We start from the raw sequence: 12071 nt of genomic DNA, 5'->3' as shown, positions 1-12071 counted from the left end.
GGGAAGAGAATAAGCATTTATATAGAATTCACCACTTAGGGACTGTGCTCCCTGTTTGAGGAATATTATCTTCTTTAATCCTCACTACAATCCTAGGAGATAATATATATAATCTCCATTTTACAGTTGGAGCAACTGTCCGAGTTTCACAGCCTGAGGCAAACAGAAATGAAGTGACTTCTCCAGGGTCACACAGCCAGTAAGTGTCTGAGCCTGGATTTGCATTAAGGCTTTCCAGACTTCAGGCCCAGCTCTCTAAATTATATGCTACCTAACTTCCTCAAGGTGCTTAAGAATTTTCTTGACCCTCTTTTCCCCTCCCACCCTCACAAGGCCTCTATATGGTACCCACTTCCCATATATCGTTTCTCAAGGAGCTTCGGGAAAGGAGATGTAGGCTAAGAAGAAAGAATAGCTGGAGAGAAAAGGAAAGAAGAGAATCTTATCCCAAATTCCAGGGCCCCAAGAGAAAGGTGTGGCCACTCAACTAGGAGTAAACTCTCTATCCCTAGCCCAACCCCAAGGACCTTAATCCTGAAGGGAGGAGTTAGGGAAAGCTGGGGGTTTCCCGGTAACATTCTTAATGACCTGGGGACCCTTTAAATAATAACTAGAAGGGAATTATAAGGTCACTTATTCCAACCCTCTCATTTTACATATAAAGAACATGAAGCCAAGATAGAGAAAGTGCCAAACCCCAGGGAATGAGCCTCAGAAGCAGGATTTGAACCCATTCCTTTCCAGTTCCAGCTCCAGTCAGCATGGTGTATGTAGTAGAAAGTGTCAGACTTAGGATCAGGAGTGCCAATCTTGCCTCAGTCATTAATTACTACTGCTGCTATTATATGTGAATCTCAACCTCAAAGATATGGACACTAAAATTTTACTAACAATGCCATAGGCTTAGGACAATGTCTCTAAAGTGCTTAGAAACATTAAACTGCTGTAAGTAGTATTGCTACCTGTGCTTCCTATTATCTATTATAGATATTATTCCTATTATACGCTATACTTCCTCTAGCCATCTCTCTCCTCTCCATCACCTATCCCAAATCTGTAGGACTCTAGGAACTCTCGTTTCTGCACTAACTTCCTCATATTGTCTCAGAGGTAAAAAAGAAATAATTTCATATAATAATCTCCCACTGGATGATGGGAGTGAGAGTCAGGGCAGGTGGGGCTGAATTTTTTTTTTAATTGAAAAAATTTTTAAGAAAAATTTTTATTTGGGCAGCCTGCAAACATCTTTTTAGTTGTGTCTAACTCTTCATGACCTCATTTTTTCCTTAAACCCTTACCTTGTGTACTTGGTTCTAAGGCAAAAGAGCAATAAGGGCTAGGCAATGAGCGTTAAGTGATTTGCCCAGGGTCACACAGCTAGGAAGTGTCTGAGCTCAGATTTGAACCTAGGACCTCCCATCTCCAAGTCTGGCTCTCAGTCCACTGAGCTACCCAGCTACTCAGCTTCCCCTCATTTTTTCTTTAACCCTTACCTTCCATCTTGGAATCAATACAGCGTATTGGTTCCAAGGCAGAAGAGTGGTAAGGGTTAGGCAATGGGGGTTAAGTGATTTGCTTGCCCAGGGTCACACAGCTGGGAAGTGTCGGAGGCCAGATTTGAACCTAAGACCTCCTGTCTCTAGCTGCCCCCACTTGAGGTTTTTGTGATGAAGATACTGGAGTGGGTTGCCATTTCCTTCTCCAGCTCATTTTACAGATGAGGGAACTCTAGAGTCACATAGTTAGTAAGTGAAGGAGAGGACAGGTAAACAGGTAAACAGTGGAGTACTCTGAACTGGAGGGTCAGGGGAGGGTCCAAATCCAAATGAAGAGTTCGCATTTGATTGGGTGGCCAGATAGGTGTAACACAGAGCAGCTGCAGAGCAAGCTGACTTTCTCCCAGGAGAGAAAGAATGTGTGTTTCTGCTTTATTGGTACCACACCCATCTATCCTTTGGTCAGACCCTATCTGGAATGTTTCATTCGGTTCAGAAGGATATTGATAAGAAGATAGAGCAACCAGGATGGCGAAGAGCCTTTAGGTGATGATTACATGAGGATGGGGGAAGGAACTAGGCTGGTTAGCCCAAAGATTTAGAGAGCCTGATAGACACGATAAGCTATCTTCCAGTATTTGTAGGGCTGTCATGTGGAAGAGACATATTGCTTGGCCCAGAGGGCAGAAATAGAAGCAATGGTTGCAAGTTACAGGGAGGCAAATTTAAGGTTACTTCAAGGAAAGACTCCCTGAAAGTTAGAGCTGTTCAAAAGTAAAACAGGCTCTTCTGGGAAGTCACAGTCCCTCCTCACTTAGAGGTATTCAAGAAAAGGCTAGACAATTATTTATTTATTCAATAAGCATTAAAAAAAAAAACAACCCTTACCTCCGGTCTTAGAATCAATACTAAGGGAGACTCAGTAGATTGAAAGTCAGACCCAGAGATGGAAGGTCCTGAGTTCAAATCTGGTATTAGACACTTCTTAGCTGTGTGACCCTGGGCAAGCACCTAGCCCTTATCACTCTTCTGCCTTGGAACCAATAGACTGTAATGATCCCAAGATGGAAGGTAAAGGCTTAAAAAAATTAATACTAAGTATCAGTTGCAAGGCAGAAGAAAGGTAAGAACTAGGTGATTGGAGGTAATGACTTGCCCAGGGTCATATAGCTAGGAAGTGTCTGAGGCCATATTTGAACCTAAGACCTGTTTCTGTCCACTGCACCATTTTTTAAGCACTTACCAAATGCATTGATGGGTATTTGAGATAGAGACAACATGAAAAACAGTCTCTGTCCTCAAGGAATTTGAAGAGGGGGATTCTTATTCCAGTTCAAGTTGGATTAGATGGTTTCAAAAGTCCTTTCTGAGTCTGAGAGTCTGTGAACCTGTGGTCCTTCCTACAGGAAGGAGGTGTGTATAGAGGCGGATTTGGTGGGCTCCAAGATCTGCCTTGGCCTCTCTTGTCTGCTCATTCTCTCCCACCTTTCTGCTCTCCTGACATCTTGGCAGGCAAGAACTCTTTCTCTGGAGGAAACTAGGTGGCACAGTGGAGAGAGAGGCAGATCTGGAGATGGGAGAGCCTGGATTCAAATCCTAGCTGTATGACCCTGGGCAAGTCACTTAACCCTCATTGCCCAGCCCTTACTGCTCTTCTGCCTTGGAACAGCTACTCACTATTGATTCTAAGACAGAAGGTAAAGATTAAAAAAAAAAAGACTCTGTCTCAGTCTCCATGGATAAAACAGCTCTGCTATTACTGAGCAGCCATGGTAGGTAACAGGTCCAACATTCTGAATGAATATTGATACTGTGTATTGGTTCCCAGATAGAAGAGTGGTAAGGGCTAGGCAATGGGGGTCAAGTGACTTGCCCAGGGTCACACAGCTGGGAAGTGTCTGAGGCCAGATTTGAACCTCCCATCTCTGAGTCTGGCTCTCAATCCACAGAGCCACCCAGCTGCCCTCTCCCCCTAGCTATAGCCCCACTTCTTGGCAGTGTCCTCTGTCCTTTCCCCTCCCAGAGTCCCACCTACTTCCATCTCATTACATCTAGCGGGAGGATCTGGGGAAATGGGGTGGGCAGAGCCAGATGGCTGAGAATGCTCTGATATCAGAACTGGAATTGGATCCAAATTCGTGTCTTTGGCAGCCCGGGGTTGAGGAGAAAAGGCAGCCCAACCACGCTGGGTGGGGATGGGGCCTGCCTCGCCGCCACCTCCCCCCACCCCATCTCCTATCCCAGATGGTGTTCAAGAAATCGTCTCTGAGCTGCCGGTCCTGTTGCTACACGTCCTATCGCCCTGCTCCACCCACCCACAACCACCAAGGCAAGGGAAGCGGGCAGGTCTGGCCCAAGGGTCTGCTCACATCCCAGACTCTCATTTGACAGGACTGGTTACAATTTCACATAATCCTATTGTTTTAGAATCTCAAAGCCCTTTAAGCAGCTTGGCCCAGGGGAGAACTCTAGAAAAGTGTTGATGTTATCTCTTAATTCAACTCTTTTCAACAACTTTTACAATGAAAAAAAAACTCAGGTGTTTTGGTTTTTTTTTTTTTTTGGTCAGGGGACAAGTAACTTGGGCTAAGAGGCTTTGTCCCAGGGTACCAACATGGATAATGGGTGTATGGGGGCTATGGTCCTCATCTGAGCCTGATAATCATTTTTCTTTGAGGCCAACAGGGTTAAGTGACTTTTCCAAGGTCATGCAGCTAGTAAGTGACTGAGGTTGAATTTGAACTCAGGTCTTTGTGACTCCAAGCCCCACACTCTCTCCACTGTGCCACCTACCTGCCCTTGACCCTGTGCCTCTCAATGGCTATTATTCTTCTTCCTCCAGGTTCTGGGTGCCATCCCCAAGAGGCTCCTCATTGTCAGCTCCTTTACCAGGGCTCATCTTCAGCAACTTCAAGGCCAAAGCAATTGTACCTGATCAGGACAGAATGTCTACACCCTACCCCAAGCTTGTGGACCTGAGTCATGAAGGGTGATGCCCAGAATCAGTGTTACTTAAGGTGTCCTGGGGTTTCAATCTCTTTAGAAGATAGATGTAGTAGAGAGAGCCCTAGGTTTGCTGTCAAGGAGATCTGAATTTGGGACAGCTGGGTAGCACAGTAGATAGTGCCAGGCCTGGATTTGGGGAGACTTGGGTTCAAATCTGACCACAGACACTTCTAGCTGTATGCTCCTGAGCAAGTCAGTTAACCCTGACTGCCTAGCCCTTGCCACTCTTCTGGCTTGGAGTTGTTACTAAGACAGGAAATAAAGGTTAAAAAAAAAAGACCTAGGTTTGAATTTTGCTTTTGATGCTTATAAGCTGTGAGGCTATGAACAACAACTCACTGAGCTTCTCTAAACCTCAGTTTTTCTCATCGATACAATGGGGTTAATAATAGCACCTATTTTAGAGGTTTGTTTCAAGGATCAAGTGAGATAACATGAAAATAGCACTAGTTATAAGAATGTCAGTTATAACATACCAGCAAGTCTTCATCCAGTCTTCATTTGAATGGAATAAGGATGGAATAAGTATTTATATAATACCTACAATTTGCTATGCCGTGTGTTCCGTGCTTTATCAATATTATATAATTGTATGTAACTGGAAAATCTTTAATGAAGAGGAACCCAATACTCCCAGGGCAGCCTACTTCACTTTTAGATATCTTTTATTTTAAATCCTCTAATGTTTTCTGCCTTGGTGACAACTCTGTCATAGAAAGGCAAGGTCTGGGCAAATGGGGTTAAGTGACTTGCCTAAGATCACATAGCTAGGAAGTGTTTAAGGTCAGACTTGAACCCAAGTCCTCCAATTCCAGGCTTGGCACTCTTTCCACTAGGCTCCCTAACTGTTCCACTTTTAGATAACTTTAACTATTGTCCAATTTCCCCCTATGTTAGTCCCTAATCTGTCTTTTTTGCAACTTCAATGACTGTTTTTAGTTCTCCCCTCTGGGGCCCAATAGAGCAAGTTTAATGATTCTTCCACTTGCCAACCCTTCAAATATTTGAAGATGGCTGCTGCTGGGTCCTTCTTAAGTTCTCTCCTCCATGGACATCTTGCAGACACTTTTTAAATGAAAGAACAAAGACAACGGGGACCATGCACACAGAGAGGGACAAGCAGGGAGGCCCAAAAGGCCAAGGATAAGGCTTTTTATGGAGGACCAAGGGAAGCTTATAGGCAATAGTAATAAGCTCCACATATCAGCAACCATGACAGGTTACTCTCCCAACTCTAGGAACCTGGGTCACAGGGTAGAGATTCGGAGGGTACGTCTGCCCATGGCACGTGATGACCTTCTTCTCCCTTGGAAGGGGTGGGTGAGAACAATCTGTTCCATCGGTCATGAAATTGGCTGAAGCTGATACTGTGGAGCACTTAGAGCTTGGTCAGACACCAAAGATGCCAAGGCCATCCACTGCATCCTGGGCCATCGGCCAGTCATCCTGACTTTTGTATTGCCACCGAGCTTCAGTGACTCTGGAAGAGAAAGCATGGCCAATGACTTTGCACTGCTCTGTCTCACTTAAATCCCATTTATGCTCAAGTCAGAAGACATCACCAGTGAGGTCATTTTGGACCTCTTTGAGTGTGAAGGACAATAACCAACCAACCAACTAACCAATAACCACACAACCAGAGACTCAGAGATAAGGTCTTTTCCTTTTGGAATGTATAGGCAGAGGGTATCTAGGTAACTTAGTGGATTGAGAGCCAGGCCTGGAGACAGTAGGTCCTGGGTTAAAATCTGCCCTCAGATACTTCCTAGCTATATGACCCTGGGCAAGTCACTTAACTTCCATTGCCTAGCCCATACCACTCTTCTGCCTGGGAACCAATATACAGTAGTGAGAGTAAAGGTTTAAAAAAACAACAAAGGGGGCAGCTGGGTGGCTCAGTGGATTGAGAGCTAGGTACAAAGATGGGAGGTACTGGGTTCAGATCTGGCCTCAGACTAGCTGTGTGACCCTGGGCAAGTCACTTAACTCTCATTGCCTAGCTCTTAACCCTCTAAACCTTGGAACCAATACACAGTATTAATTCCAAGACAGAAGGTTAAGGGTTTAAAACAACAGCAACAAATCTACAGTCAAATCAGAGGGCCAGGACAGAAATAGAAATAGGTCATGCAATGACCAAAGAATATTGAGTGGAAATACAAAATGAAGGACATGATGGTGTGGCTGCCCTGCATTGAAAATCAGGGTACCAGACTCCAAATCAGTTCCTGCCATTAACTGTGTTTGTTTGAATATTTCTTTTGCTTCTTCAGAGGGCTAAATCTCTAAATTCTCTTCTAGCTCTAAGTTTGATGTTTCTAGGACCCAGAGGGACCACACAAATATGGGGATTCTTCCCAGGTAGCTGGGAAGGAGAAACAGAAGGGAGCAGAATTCTGAGCCATGACTTTGGGGAAAGTTTAGTGGCCCTTCCTCAATCATGATGCCCCAGAGAGTACTTTAATGGCTAATTGAATTGAATGTTTCCATCTGACTGCCCAAAGATAAACCCACCTGAAAGATTGCTAAGTGCAGTCACATTGTGCTGTGTGGACATTCAGTTCAATGAGTAAAGCTCACTGAGTATTATTATATATTAATGTAAAACGGTCCCTGACCCCAAGAAGCTTGCATTCTACCAAGAGTACATTATGATCATGAAAGCTGAGAGAGGAGGGAATCCTGGAGGAGGATGTGGTCAACACCATTGCCAGACTGCAGAGTTCAAAAGGACAAGGACTGAGAAGAGGAAAGGCTACATAGCTAATGTTTATTGACCGACTAACTGAAATCTGTACCCCTTTGCCCCCTCCCCCCAATCCATGCTTGGATATAATAACAAAACAAAATGATGAGTTTGGGAATCAGTCAATGAAAGCAATTTCCTTCCCTCCATCCCACTCCTGAATCCACATGAATAGACACACACATACACACCTTCAACTTACTTCTGGGCAGAGTGCAATTTGAAGGCAAGAGTGATCAGTCCCCATGTAGACCTAGAAAAGACCTTGAACCCTGTCCCTTTATTCTGTGACTCCTTCTGCCAAGTGGGCCTCCTCTGGAATGAAGCTTCCTAGGACAGGTTACTTGAAGAGTTGTCATTCAGTTGTTTCAGTCATGTCTGACTCTTCATGAGCCTATTTGGTATTTTCTTGGCAGAGATACTGGAATTATTTGCTGTTTCCTTCTCCAGCTCATCTTACAGATGAGGAAACTGAGGCAGAAGAGTTCAGTGACTTGTCCAGGATCATCTAGCTAGAAACTACCTGAAGCCAGATTTGAACTTGGGCCTTCCTGAGTGCTGGCCCACTGCTCAATCCACTGTTCCACCTAGCTGCCCTCACTTGAAGAGGGAATGTCATAAAAATCGCAACCCTCACAACCCAAGTGACTTCTAAGGGTGTGTTCTACTTTAGCATTCTATGATACATATTCTCTGATCCACAAATTCTAAAAAAATCACTTTGCCTTCTAAGGATTATGCTTGTTGTCATACAGTAAGGAGAAGGCAGGGGTGCGGATGGGTGGGGGAAGCAGAAGCAAGAAAGGATGGGAATCCAAAGGTAAGTTCCTAGTTAAAACCTTGCATTCTATCACTCAAGGTGACGGCCTTTGTTCTGATGTAGGGACAGCATGCCAAATGCCCAGTGTCATCTAGAGGAAATAGTAAGATTAGACTTTAGAGACCCTAAGTGGGCACCAGAAGATCTTGGTTCTAGCATTTAGCCTGCCAGGTAATCTCCAGCTTCATACCCTTGGGCAATTCACGTCAACAAATACTTACAAAACAATGATGATGATGAAGTGCAATCGGCTTCCAGAACCCCTGTTCTCAAGGAGTTTCGATTCTCCGGGAGAAGTACAACAGGCACACAGATAAAGCAATAGAAGGTAATGTGAGGGGGAAGAAAGCATTAGGAACACTGCGGGATCAGGGAAGGTAACAATTGAGTTTGACCTTGATGGATGATAAAGATTCTGAGGAGGAATGCATTATAGGAAAAGGGAAAAGCTTGTGTGAATGTAAATAGAATACCGACCATGGGGGAAAGTTAATGTTCCAGGTTGATTGTAGAGAGCATGAAGGGGAGAAAGTGAAAGAAGTTTAGAAAGGTAGTTGGGAGCCAGATGGTGGAGGGGCTTAAAAGTCAGGCTGCTGTGGAGCTTGTATTTCATCCTAGAGGCAATAGGGAGCTGCTGAGGCATTTGAGAAGAGTAACAAGGTCAGATCTGTGTCCTGGGAAGATTAGAGGATCAGAGAAGGAAGAAACTGAAGGGAGTTAGATCACTTAGCAGATAGAATAGTCCAATTATTTATCTTTGCTGAGCTTTTGTTTCTTCATCTGTAAAGTTCAAATAATTGTCCAGCCTAACTCATAAGGTTTCTGGGAGCATTTAAACTTATTATGGGAGCAGTTAGATGGCGCAGTGGATAGAGAGTCAGACTTGGAGACAGTAGGTCCTGGTTCAAATGTGGCCTCAGATACTTCTTAGGTATATGACCCTGGGCAAGTCACTTAACCCCAACTGTCTAGCCCTTACCATTCTTCTGCCTTGGAACTGATAATTAGTATTAATTCTAAGCCAGAAGGTAAGGGTTAAAAAAAAATTATATTATGTGAAAGTATTTGGAAAACCATAAAGATAACAATCCTGGATCATTGCCTTGTCATGGCAGAGGGGCTTACATAGCTCAATGAAAAAAGGAGGTTACAGTGGAGAATTCAGACAAGGGTGATCAACTGAAGAAGGAAATGGCAAACCACTCCAGGATCTTTGCCAAGAAAATCCCATGGACAGTATTAAAATGGCAAATATATATATGACATTGGAAGATTAGCCCCTCAGGTTGGAAGGTGTCTAACATATTACTGGGGAAGAGTGAAGGACAACTATAAGTAGATCCAGAAATAATGATGTGGCTGGGCCAAAGCTGAAAGAAAGCTCAGCTGTGGATGTATCTGGTGACATAAGGAAAATCTGATGCTGCAAAGATCAATATTGAATAAGAAACAAAGAATGTAAAATCTATGAGCCAAGGTAAGCTGGATGTGGTCAAACAGGAGATGGAAAGATTAAACATCTTCATCTTGAGTGTCAGTGAACTGAAATGGACAAAAATGGGTAAATTTCATTCAGGTGGTCATTGCATATACTACTTTAATAGGCAAGAATCCCTTAGAAGAAATGGAGTAGGGGTAGCATGTTGGCACAGTGGATAGAGTGCCAGGCCTGGAGCCAGGATGACCTCAATTCAACCCTAATCTTAAACACTTCCTAGCTGTATGACCCTGGGCAAGTCACTTAAACTCAATTGTCTAGCCCAATGATGGTGAACCTTTTAGAGACTGAGTGGGACTGGTCCCTTCCCCCTCCCCCCACCCCAGACTGTGTGCTGGGGTCCCCCCCCCCACCACACTTACCCCACAGAGGGGAGGGAGGAATTGCTTCTATTGGGCTGCTAGGCAGAGGGGTGGGTGAAGAGAGGAATGTCCTCAGCAAGTGTAGAGAGAGGGAGGGGAGGGGTTCAAGTGCTCTGCTCCCCTCCAGCTCTACTGCCTGTGAGTTGCCCACTTTACCCCAGAGCGCTCCCATTGGCTGCTGGGTAGAGGGATGGGTGAAGTGAGGAATGTCTTTAGTGAGTGTAGAGAGGGAGAGGGAAGTGGCTCTGCCCAAGTCCCTCTGCCTTTCTGGTAACCAACTCTGGGTGGTGGTGGGGAAGGTGGTTGCATGCCTACAGAGAGCACTCTGTGTGCCACCTTTGGCACCTGGGCCATAGTTTCACCATCATTGGTCTAGCCCTTACTAGTCTTCTACCTTGGGATTGATACTTAGCATCGATTCTAAGACAGAAGGTAAGTTTTTTGGTTTTTTAAAAATTCTTGTTGATGAACTATATGACCTTTTACACAAAGCCTTTGCTGATTCCCTCAACAGCCAGAGCTGGTTCTCCCTTTCTCCTTCCCTAAATACCTTGTATCTATTTTGTATTTAATCTGTATGTATTTATTTAATGTTATTTGTCTGGATACAATGTAAATTCCTTTGGAGCAAGGATTGGTTCTTTTTTTTTTTTGTATCTCCCACACCTGGAATGATGCCTGACAATACTCAATAAATGCTTGTTATTTCTGTCTTGGTCACCAACATCCTTGTAGTTACTCGTGTTCACAACTTGTACCTCATCCTCAACTTCTTACTCTCTTACTCCCTGCATCCAATCAGGAGCTGAGCTTTCTTGTTTCTACTTCCACAAATCTTCTTCCACAGGTTTCCTCCTCTCCACCCACATAAGCCACCACCTTAGTTCAGGTCCTCATTCCATTTGCCCAGAGAATTGAAGTTACCTTTTCATTGCCTCAAGTTGTTTGCATTTCCAATCTATCTTCTACACAGCCACCAAAGTGATTTTCCTAAAACACAGCTCAGTCTTACTCAAGAAACTCCCCAGACTTCTATTACTTCCAGGATCCATTAGCTACTCCTCTATTTGGCACTGAAAGCCTTTCACAACCTGGGCTTAGTCTATGATTCCCACCTTATTATACATGACTTCCATTCATGCATATTCTGGTCCTGTCTGACCAGTCTTTCAGTTCTTCATGCACAGCATTCCATTCCCCCCCTTTGTTCTTTTCAGCTGTCTCCTCTGCCTGAAATGCACCCACTCCTTACCTTTGCCTCCTTCCTGGAATCTCTGGTTTTCATCAAGTGCCATCTTCTATGTTAAGCCTTTCCTGATCTCCTCATGGCTTTGTATCTATTTTGCATAGATTTATTTAATTCATAGGCATTCATTCAGCCAACTTGTATTGGTCATCACTAAACTTGTTGTCTGACCAGGATTTTGCAGAACATTTCATTTTAGAAACCTTTTTGTTTAACTTAAGATATGTTGTGCCTAGAACAGCATTTTGTCCTAAGTTTAGAATGGGAGTTAGTACAGTATTTTAAAATTTCAGATGAGTATGTTATTTTTCTACAAGTTTAAGCAATAATTCATATTAATGCCTAAATATGAAACAAGGTACTATCTGTGTTGAATGTGTCCATATTTAAAAGTTTTATTAAATGTCCATATTCATCTATATATATTTTCCTCTATAGGATGCAAATTTCTTGAAAGCATGGGATGACTTCTCTTGTCTTTGTGTCCTCAGCACCTAGTATGGTGCTTGGCACATAGTAGCTACTTAATAAAGGCTTATTTTCTAAGAAGTTTTATAACATATATGTGTGTGTGCATACATACCTTTGGTCAATGAGGGTTAAGTGGTTTATCCAGGGTCACACATATATGAAGTGTCTGAGGTCACATTTGAACCCAGGACCTTCTGTCTTCAGGCTTGGCTCTTAATCCACTGAGCCACCTAGATGCCTCATGTCCAATTCTTCTTGATCCCATTTAGGATTTTCTTGGCAAAGATACTGGAGTGATTGGCCATTTCTTTCTCCAGCTCATCTGATAGATGTGAAAATGGAGGCAAACAGGGCTAAGTGACTTGACCAGGGTCACATAGCTAGTAAGTGTCTGAGGTTGGATTTGAACTTGGGAAGATGAGTCTT

Source organism: Monodelphis domestica, chromosome 2 (genome assembly GCF_027887165.1).
Source record: "Monodelphis domestica isolate mMonDom1 chromosome 2, mMonDom1.pri, whole genome shotgun sequence".
Classification (NCBI taxonomy): Eukaryota; Metazoa; Chordata; class Mammalia; order Didelphimorphia; family Didelphidae; genus Monodelphis; species Monodelphis domestica.
Note: the sequence above shows the minus strand (reverse complement) of the source record.